This window comes from Etheostoma cragini, chromosome 11 (genome assembly GCF_013103735.1).
Source record: "Etheostoma cragini isolate CJK2018 chromosome 11, CSU_Ecrag_1.0, whole genome shotgun sequence".
NCBI lineage: Eukaryota > Metazoa > Chordata > Actinopteri > Perciformes > Percidae > Etheostoma > Etheostoma cragini.
Window position 1 is genome coordinate 3,797,874 of NC_048417.1, and position 10,000 is coordinate 3,807,873.

General features: G+C 40.5%; 2 long non-coding RNA genes across 2 annotated transcripts in view; one reads left to right on the top strand and one right to left on the bottom strand.

Annotated features, from left to right (window-relative positions):
* Nucleotides 1–1,846: 1,846 nt before the first annotated feature.
* LOC117953144 overlaps nt 1,847–10,000 on the bottom strand; it is an 11,615-nt gene continuing 3,461 nt past the window's right edge. The window contains exons 2-3 of the long non-coding RNA XR_004658566.1: nt 5,593–5,595; nt 1,847–1,859 (exon numbers count right to left, since the gene is read on the bottom strand). This is a non-coding gene — a long non-coding RNA (uncharacterized LOC117953144). The remainder of the gene's footprint in view (nt 1,860–5,592; nt 5,596–10,000) is intronic.
* The window catches only part of LOC117953155, an 18,654-nt gene continuing 16,418 nt past the window's right edge, over nt 7,765–10,000 (top strand). Inside the window, exon 1 of the long non-coding RNA XR_004658578.1 lies at nt 7,765–7,775. This is a non-coding gene — a long non-coding RNA (uncharacterized LOC117953155). The remainder of the gene's footprint in view (nt 7,776–10,000) is intronic.

The window sequence follows — 10,000 nt, forward strand, 5'->3', positions numbered from 1 at the left end:
GTAATGGCTATGTTGTGATTTTTTCCCCCGGTATTGCCTAGACTACTGTGATTTTGTCATGTTGACAAGGTTGTAATGTAACATTAGAGCCTTCTACTGTAAAAATCACATACAGTACACTATAATAGTGTTACTGTGAAATCTAAAGGAAATAACTGTAGATTTCACAGTCACTATTCACAGTGTTGCTGACGCGTTAGCAGTAGCGAGTTAACTAGCGGGCTATCGGCCGCTCTTATTCACACTGAACTACACATTTCCGTTGACGGTGAAGTAAGACAAGGTAAACGGGACTTCTTTGGGAAAAAGGGAAACTGTATTTAAACCCGGTTTTGATTGTTATTTGGATTACTTTTGATGAAGGTCTGGCGGGACCATAACGTTGATGCTATAGCAAGAGCAGCGTGCAGGATTTTTTCCCTTTGTTTTGAAGTGTGAAATTGTGGTTAAATGGGAGTATTCCATTATAGTATATATATTATATTATAGTATAAACACATCTGGTTGACGGTGTGGTCCTTGCTAGTGAAGTTGCTGTTCTGGTGTCTGGTCCTTGGTTTGAATCACTTCACAAATAGTTAACTCTTTAAATTTCTGTGAGTACTTTTTATGCATGTGAGCTAAATGTGTTTGTTGTGTTATGGTTATCTAATCTATCTATCTATCTATCTATCTATCTATCTATCTATCTATCTATCTATCTATCTATCTATCTATCTATCTATCTATCTATCTATCTATCTATCCATCTATCTAATGGTGTCTTGTAAACCCATTTGGTCTGGGCATACTTTGCTTTGTGTGCATGCCATAATAATAAAACATTATTCATAAATGAAGTAAACCACCCACACAAAACTCAAAGAGCCCAAACACAGCAGCTTCGTCCTTTGCTGAGAGTGAAACAAAGCAACCACCCTCATTCGCTCGTTGCTGGTTGTAAAAAGCTCTCAGGTTGGAGGGGAGCCACATGATGGCAGTGTCCACAAATACTGCCATCTCGACGTTGACGTCCACATGAAAACAACAACCCCTTCCACGACAAACCAAGTAATATGTGTCTGAGAGCTGTGAAACGGCTCTCACATGGGCAGGCTTGAAGAAGACCTCTGCAAAATGCAGATAGCAACACAACTGGCACTCTGGGCAAAAATCCCAAATCTTTAAATTCTTTCCCGTGTTTTGCTTGAGTCACCGTGAGTCTTACAGCAATCATCAATCAGCAGAGAGGCCAATGTAACTGCCCTGTGGTGGCTCACGCTAATCTGAAACATTGAACAAATTGAGTCAAATTATGACACATTTCAATGCCATAAATAATATGGGATAGACGGATAAACTGGGTGAAAGGTCAACGCTTGGAAAATGAGTGATAAAGATGATGAGGACTTGCTTAATGAGCAGACTCAAAACAAAAAAAAGTATTTTGAAACAGAACGCAGAAAAAGGCCAGCGGTTTTGATGTTTGTCTTGAGTCATAAAGCAACGTTCTTCCTGACAGGTGATCCTCTAACATGGGCAGCGAGGGAAACTCCACCACTCCAACGGATGTTAGTGAAAGAGCTTCTTTTTTATGGCCTCTGTTGACACAACATAATGTCATAATTTCACCTGTCCAAGGGGAAGAAGTTTATCTCTCATGGGGACACAAGGGCCCGGATGCTTCCATTTTATATCCGTGCTGTGGGACGTCGTCTCTGGTGGACTTACGGGCCAGATGGTTTGTTAAAACCAAGCCATCTGAAAAGCCGTCATGGGAGAAGGGAATGGGCAGACACTTTCAAAAAATATCTGGCTGGGGATTGGATGATCCCTCTGTCGATCACGGCCATCAATATTATTTTTAAACAATGTGTAACCTTATTTAATCCAACCATCAAAGGCATTGAGTACTAACCAATCAGAAGCAAAGTACATTTCTTCGCCATCCTATGAAAAGCAAATTTAGAAACACACACACACACACACACACATACCCAATGGCCTAACTTTGGGTTCAAATTTGGTGGGTGTTTGGGCAAAATAGAATTTTTTTACATAAACTTAACATTAAATCATGCCTATGCACACACCTGAACCACAGTGGAAGCTGCCAGTAGCTTCACACCAGACGATGATTGGTTCAGTAAGCTACCGTATCAGACACAAACTTTGATGCCTGAAAAGATAGATTTCCATGTGAAATGTAATCTCCGATTTTCCGCAATATCTTCCAGCTGCCGTGCAAACGAACGGCTGATCTGGCCTCATCCTCCAGGAGGAGATCCAAAGGCAATAACACCGTTTGGCTCACACTGGACCGACTCAAACGTGGTCTCTTTCTAAGTAGGAGTGTCACATCTTTATCTTTATCTTGAATGATGAGAATTTTTTTTATAAAATAGTAAAATGAAAGAAATAGAATAACGAAATAAAACGTGTCAACGGAACACGTGCTAGAACTGTTCAAACAACACAGAACGTTCACCCAGGGTCCTGTTCTTGTTCCACGTGTCACCTAAACGCACATTTTTGGTCCCCACCCAAGATCTTTACCTAACCCTGACTAAGTTCTCACTCTGAATGGTGTAAAAAGTGAGAGTCCTGAGCAAGCGTGTTTAAAAATGACGTCCCCTGCGTCTGACTGAGATGCTACAGGAGACTTTTTGCGTCACTAACACACGCCAAAGGCCCCCGACCAAGGGAGTGAGAATGGATTAGTTTGAAAAGGGGTCAGAAGAAGACCAGGATCATCAAGTCCTACCCCCGGTCTTTACAATAGACTTACCGTAGAAGTGCGCAATCCAATAAGATAAGCTGCATTTCACATACACAGTGTGTGTGTGTGTGTGTGTGTGTGTGTTTAACAGACAGATACAGGAAAGACAGCTGAATTCTGGGTTGTGCAGCTTCTTTTTACAAACATACCACAACATTTGGTCATCTGAAGAGTCTCCAAGAGTCCGCTCATTATCTGGCTGTGTTGGACTCTTCGGTGCTTTCCACCTACCAATGCAGTATAAGTCCCTGGCCCTTGACTAACCAGCAGTGTAAGACAGCCAGCGCTGCCTCGGTGCTAACTGCAGCCTCCGTGTGACAGATGTTGTTTGGAGGTTGACCAGCCGGTTCCCAGCTCCGACCTGCTGTCGTACAGTGCACAGTGACGCAGGTATTGCACAACATTTTCCTTGGTTATGGCGATGTGACATCACCAGGCTCCTCTTAGTGCTTGCTGTATCCCAGTTCTCCTGACGCGTGACAAACTCTAACGATCGCACTGTTGTGTGTAAACAACTCAAAGAGCACACACACACATGCACGCACGCAGGCGCACGCACACACACACACACACACACTGGCTGCCTCGGGTCCCGCTGTATCCACGGAGGCACCTGTCACACGTGACGTCACATGTGAGTCAGGTGCATGCATGCTTGTGTGTGTGCGAGCATGTTTTTGAGTGTGTGTGTTTGTGCATGTGTGCGTGAGTGTGTGTGTGTGTGTGTGTGTGTGTGTGTGTGTGTGTGTTCATACAGGCTGGTGCTGGCTGTGGGATGTTTGCATAATCAGCACAGCAGCACACCTTGGTCACAAGGTAAACTTTCCACTGTGCTTGGAGAAAAAGACCTCCGCTTCACACTTGAGTAGTCAGAGAATGGCCTACTTTTACAGATGGGGCTGATAGGAGGTGAAAGGTAACAGAGGGGGGGGGCTATATACTTTCTGCATAGACACTGTGGATAACACATAAGAACAACTATTAAGGCCATCTTAGGTAAAAAAAAAATTTAGGCTAGGATTATGTAGCCGGTGGATGAGAGAAAACAATTCATGACTTTTGAGATTATACTCACAAATGAAAAAACTTTGATATTCTCTGATATTATAAAGTCTAAAATGTATTTCCTGAATCACAAAAGCCATCACCTTGTCCAAATAAGTATGTTTTTATATCCTTAGAAGAGACCCAATTGACAGCAATGTCTCTTTAAAATCCAGATGATTCTGGAATAAAATCATGAGAATTTCCTTATCGCTAAGCATCTGATTCTCAAAGTAGAATGTAGAAACATTACATATTATACTGTATCTTTAAAGTTTAAATGGGAACTTGGCTTGGAGAAATTATCATTTCTGTTAACGAAGAACAGTAAAACATCTTTTGGTTGCCAATGTTCGGTAACACTTTACTTAAAGGTACAGTGAGGAAAATAAGTATTTGAACACCCTGCTGTTTTGCAAGTTCTCCCACTTAGAAATCATGGAGGGTCTGAAATTGTCAAAAAAAAAAATCACAATGTATGATTTTTTAACTATTTATTTGTATGATGCAGCTGCAAATACGTATTTGAACACCTGAGAAAATCAATGTTAATATTTGGTAAAGTAGCCTTTGTTGGCAGTTCCAGAGGTCAAACGTTTCCTGTAGTTTTTCACCAGGTTTGACACCCTGCAGAAGGGTTTTTGGCCCCCTCCTCCACACAGATCTTCTCTAGCTCAATCAGGTTTCTGGGCTGTCGCTGAGAAAAACAGAGTTTGAGCTCCCTCCAAAGAAAGAAGCGTTATGTCATAAGCGTTCATGACTTGTTTATAATGTTTATGACACGTCCAAGACAGTGTCACGTCACTCTTATGTAGTAGACAGCCTGAAGTAAAGTGTATCCCAATTTACAAATCAACTGTTTCCTTGGCTGTGTGTGTGGGGGGGTCTGATTTTGGCAAAAGAGTTCTAATCTTCAGTGGCATTGACCTAAAATTGTTGAAATAAAACTGTCAAGACACGATTGATTTCTGACTTTTCTATGTTTTGAGGGCACACACTGCTAAAAAATTCAAAATCAAAAGAGAGCTCCTGTTACAATCAACTGGCACAAAGCAGAGTCAGTTCAATCCAATTACTCAATAAAATTGACATTATCTCATCTCTGAGATTTGTGCCTCAAAACAATGGAGGCAAAAGGAGTTTGCATGTAAAGGACTGAAAGTGTCATTTAAAATATTTCAAAAAATGACCCTGGTTACACACATTTACTGTGAAGGGTTTTAGAGTTCCTACATCAACTGCAGTCTGTTGGTGGACATGGTTTGAAGGTGAAGCATTGTTGAATTCCTTAAATGTCATTTATTCATTGCTACAAGGATAAAATTCATTGGTAGAAATCTCAGTGGCAGATGTGTCCAAACCTGGACAAATAATACCAAACTATCTGCATCACTTTATTTCATAGAGGTTTTAAATGTCCAAAATAAACAGGAGTTGTTCTAGAAAGTGTGAGGACAATGTATAGATTATGTTAGGAACTTAGCTTATCTCACTTATTGAACTGAACTGGACTAGAGTACCTGAGTACCTCTAAGTATAGCATGCTTAAAAAAGTTTTAAAAAAAGGGCAAAGTACTGTATGTTTAAAAAGTTTAAAAAAAGGTCATAGTATAGAACAGAAAGTCACAGTATAGAATGTCCATAAATTTCATCAAATGTCATGGTATAGTACGTTGAACAAGTCAGAAGAAAGTTGAAAAAAGTCATAGTATAGTATGTCCATGCATTAAAAAAGTCGTATAGTAAATTGAAAGATGAAAAAAAAAGTCTTAGTATAGTATTTTGAAAACAATCTTGAATAAGTCATTATAGTATGTTGAAAAAAGTGATAAAGAAGTCGAAACAAAGTCATAGTACGTCAAAAAATCATAGTATGACATGTTGAAAAAAGTTATAGTATACAATGTCCATACAATTTAGAAAAAGTCACAATATAGTATGTCAAAAAAGTCTTAAAAAGTCATATGGTAGGTCTAAAGAAGTAAAAAAAAGTCTTTGTACAAAGTAAAAAAAAAAGTCATAGTATAGTATGTTGAAAAAAGTTATAAAAAAAAAGTCTTGTTATAGTATGTCAAAAACATTGAAAAAATGTATAGTGTAGTATGTCAAAAAAGTTAAAACAAAGTCATAGAAGGTCAAAAAAGTCGAAGAAATGTGATAAAAAAGTTATTGAACAGTAAAAAAGTCATAGTATGAAACATTGTAAAAAGTAAAAAAAAAAGTCATAGTATAACATGTTAAAAAACTCATAGTATAGTATGTTTAAAACAGTCGAAATAAGTTATATTATAGCGTGTCAAAAAAGTTAAAAAAGTTAAAATGTCAACATGTGCCCAGATGGCTCAGTTGGTCGAGCAGGAGCCCGAATGGAGTTCAGCTCCTCGACGCAGCGGGCCAGGGTTTGACTCTGACCAGCGGCCCTTTGATGCATGTCATGCCCTTTCATGTCTTCAGCTGTCCGATGCAAATAAAGGCCTAAAATGCCCAAAAAATAATATCACAAAAAAAGTCATAGTATAACATGTCAAAAAGGTATTGTCAGAAATCTTTAAGCAGTCTATAAAGTATCTCAAAAAGTCACAAAAAGTCACAGTGTAGCATGTCAAAAATGTCATAATAAACTGCTTATAAGAAATTAACAGAGAACCGGTTTGGCTTTCCATCACACTCAGTTACATAATCTTCCACACTTTACATTTTTCACTGTGTATTTGTCTTCTCTTCCCTTCTCTCCAGTGTTAGCTCTCAACGTTCACTGGTCCTTTAAGAGGTTTGAACCTTAAACCTCAAACTTTCATCACGTCCGCAGAAGTTTGATGACCTTTTTGCAAAACTGAAATACAATGGTTCAATGTTATATTCATTGTTCACATTACGAAGGACAGCAAAAAGAAAAAACTAAAGGTTTTCTGCTTTGCATTTCCAATTTATTAGCATGATACGAGTGTGCTGCTTATCCTTGTGAGCTATTCCTTAGTTCTCACTTTAATGGTTTGTACTAACATTTGTTGGTCACACCCCAAAAACGAACACAGACACCAGGTGGACAAAGTCAGACTGTATGTCGCAAAGTCTTAAAAAGTATTTAGTATAGCAAGTCGAAAAAGGTCATAAAAGTCAAAGTATACTATGTCGAATGAAGTCATAGTATAGTGTGTCAAAACAAGAAAATAGTAGAGTATTTTGAAAAAAGTCAGAAAAAGTCATGATATAGTCTGTTGAAAAAAAACAAAAATATACAGTATAGTATGTTGAAAAGGTGATGAAAAGTCATAGTATAGTGTGTCGAAGAATAGACAAAAAGTCATAGTATAGTGTGTTGAAAAATAGACAAAAAGTCATAGTATAGTATGTCGAAAAGGTGATAAAAAGTAGTAGTATAGTATACCAAAAAAAAGTGAGTAATAAGTCATATTGTGTCGAGAAAAGTCATGCAATATTGAAAAAAAGTCATACTGTAGTGTAGTATTTGAAAATAGTGATAAAAAAAATCATTGTACAGTATGTCAAAATAAGTCAGAAAAAGTTGTAGTGTAGTATGTCGAAAGAAGTCAGAGTATAGTACGTTGAAAAAGTGATACAAACTAATATCGCCTATATTAGCCCATGATGGGAAGCGAACCAAGGGGGAGTCTGCAGTACCTACCTGCTGGTGCTTACCACTGAGTCCCTGTGCCACCAGATGAAGTATGTTGAAAACAGTCAAACCACAAACATTATGAATGCATAAAAAGCCTGAAAGAAGAACTTCACACAGCTGAAGGTTTTGGGAACGGTCTAAAGTTTGAATGCCATCTGCAGGTTTATGTTTGAATGAGGGGTAGCATTTGGAAGTGGAAGAACCCTGAAGACGACGTAAAGATGGCTCCATTGGCTTTTAATGTAGAAATAAAGAAAAATAAAACACAAACAGCTATTTGAAAAACTGGTACTCTGTGCTTTTGTCCAGAAATGTCGAGGATGTTTAACAAGGGTTGTCAATGAAGGAATGCTTGTGGCTTTGTCATTTGGAGGCTCAATGAGCCAAATGTATAAGCCCTATGCTTAAATGAGCACATTGGCTAGAAGTAGACAAGTATATGTACGTGTTGACATGCACGTGGTCTATGACATGGTTAATATATGGTTAATTATTTAGAAAGTCACAGTATAGTATGTTGGGTAAAGTGATAGAAAAGTATGTAAAAGTCATAAAAAGTCATAGTATGTTATGTTGAAAAAAGATAAATAAGTCAAAGCATATTGAACCAAGTCCTGATAACAATAATGCTGCTGAATCAGCATTCAGACATGTATTATAGACAGTTCTTGAGTTGATCTGTTACAGATAATCCTCCATACTTTACTGGGCTTTTGGTTAATTGTTTTAATAAGATTTGAACTGCAGTTCACCTGCCCAGGAGACGCTAATGGCGGACCTGTTGTTAGCTTTAGCGAGGCAACAGAGACCCATCTGTTCGGCTCCAATGAGTGATCATGAGGCCAGGCCCAAGCATCTAAATATAGATGGGGCAAATTAAACTCAAATGACTCAGAGGTTTGATGACTGAGACGAGTGACTTATCCCTCCTCACCGCCCGGCTTGGGTCCGTCAATGAACTGCCTTTCAGCAAACATAACATGCACGCTGAGGCGGGAGTCACTTATTCCACTCGGACATTAAACTGTTAGAGGAAGGAGGTTGGGCGGCGGCGGCAGCGGCGGCGGTGGTGGTGGTGGTGGGGGTGGGAGTGAAAGGAAGATGGGTGGAGGGAGGAGAGAAAGGCTAAATCAGTTGGCGGAGGAGAGGAAGCTGTGTCATATCCAGGAGGAAGTGTGAGTCAGTGCTCGTACATTCTTGGAGGCTGATTCAGCGCTGCACAGGAAGTGGGAAATGCTTACTGCTGAGCTTTAACACCAGGAGGGAAAGAACCTTGTCTGGAACAGTGTAACCCCAAAAAAGCGTCCCCGGCATGAGAAACCGAGCCGAGCAAACACACACACGTCTGCACAGGTGTCGTCTCGGGCATGAAATCGACTCACGAGCTCGGAGGAGACCTGCTAACCCCTCAAAGATGTAACGGCCACTAACAAAAACAGACTCAAGACAGAGAAAACGGAAAAGGAGAAGAAAGTCGGCAGCGAGGCAAAGAGCTGTCAGAGAGGAGGAGGAGGGCAAAGGGTTGCGCTCTGGGTCTTCCTCTTTTTCTTTGGTCCACAGAAACCTCCCCTTCCTTCTCCCTCTCTCCGTTCACTTCTCAGATTTCACAGCTCTAGCTGTGGCAACTTAACCCATTCCTTTCCAGTAAAAGAAGAACTAACCTTCTGCTACATCTCAGAGCAGTAAGTCACTCCGAGGAAGGAGGAAGTGATTACAGCGAGGTCTGACCCAAAAATAAAGTTGAAAGACCTTCTGTCATCACATCAGTCTACTTCTGTCCCAATCAAGTTTGATATTTTGGTGGCAGTGGGGGAGGTTTTCCGTGTTGTGACCTACATTTGAGCTAAAAGCCAGGGTTGCTGACATTGCGGTGGCGATGTGGGTGGTGGTGGTGGTAATTAGTTGTTTAGAGGATGTTTTCCCCCCTCATGTACACCCACGGACAGCGTGTCCCACCCACACTCGCATGGTCACTGCCTCGGTCCTCGTGATAAAACATCAGCTTATCACCAGTTTCCATTCAGCCTCTTTGCGCTTATGTAACGTCAAGCAAGGGAGGAAGTGCTGTCCGCTGTGAACGAAGAATGTCTCTGTGTGTGTGTGTGTGTGTGTGTGTGTGTGTGTGTGGGGGGGGGTGTGTGGGTGTCGGAGAACTGAGGAAGACAAGAAAAGAGTGAGAGAACGCGTGGAGTGGAACAGGTTTCCACATGAGAGTAAACCCACCAAACATGCATGGCAGTGGAAAAAGTGTGCTCAACTGATTAATGCATGGGCACACACACACACACACACACACACACACACACACACACACACACACACACACACACACACACACACACACACACACACACACACACACACACACACACACACACACACACACACACACACACACAGTCGTGTCTGGCTATCTTTGTGGGGACCAGTCATTGACATAATGCATTCCCTAGCCCCTAACCCTAACCTTAACCATCAAACCTAAATGCCTAACCTTAACCCTTACCCTAACCCTAACCATGACCTAACCATAACCTAACTCTAACCCTACTCCTAAA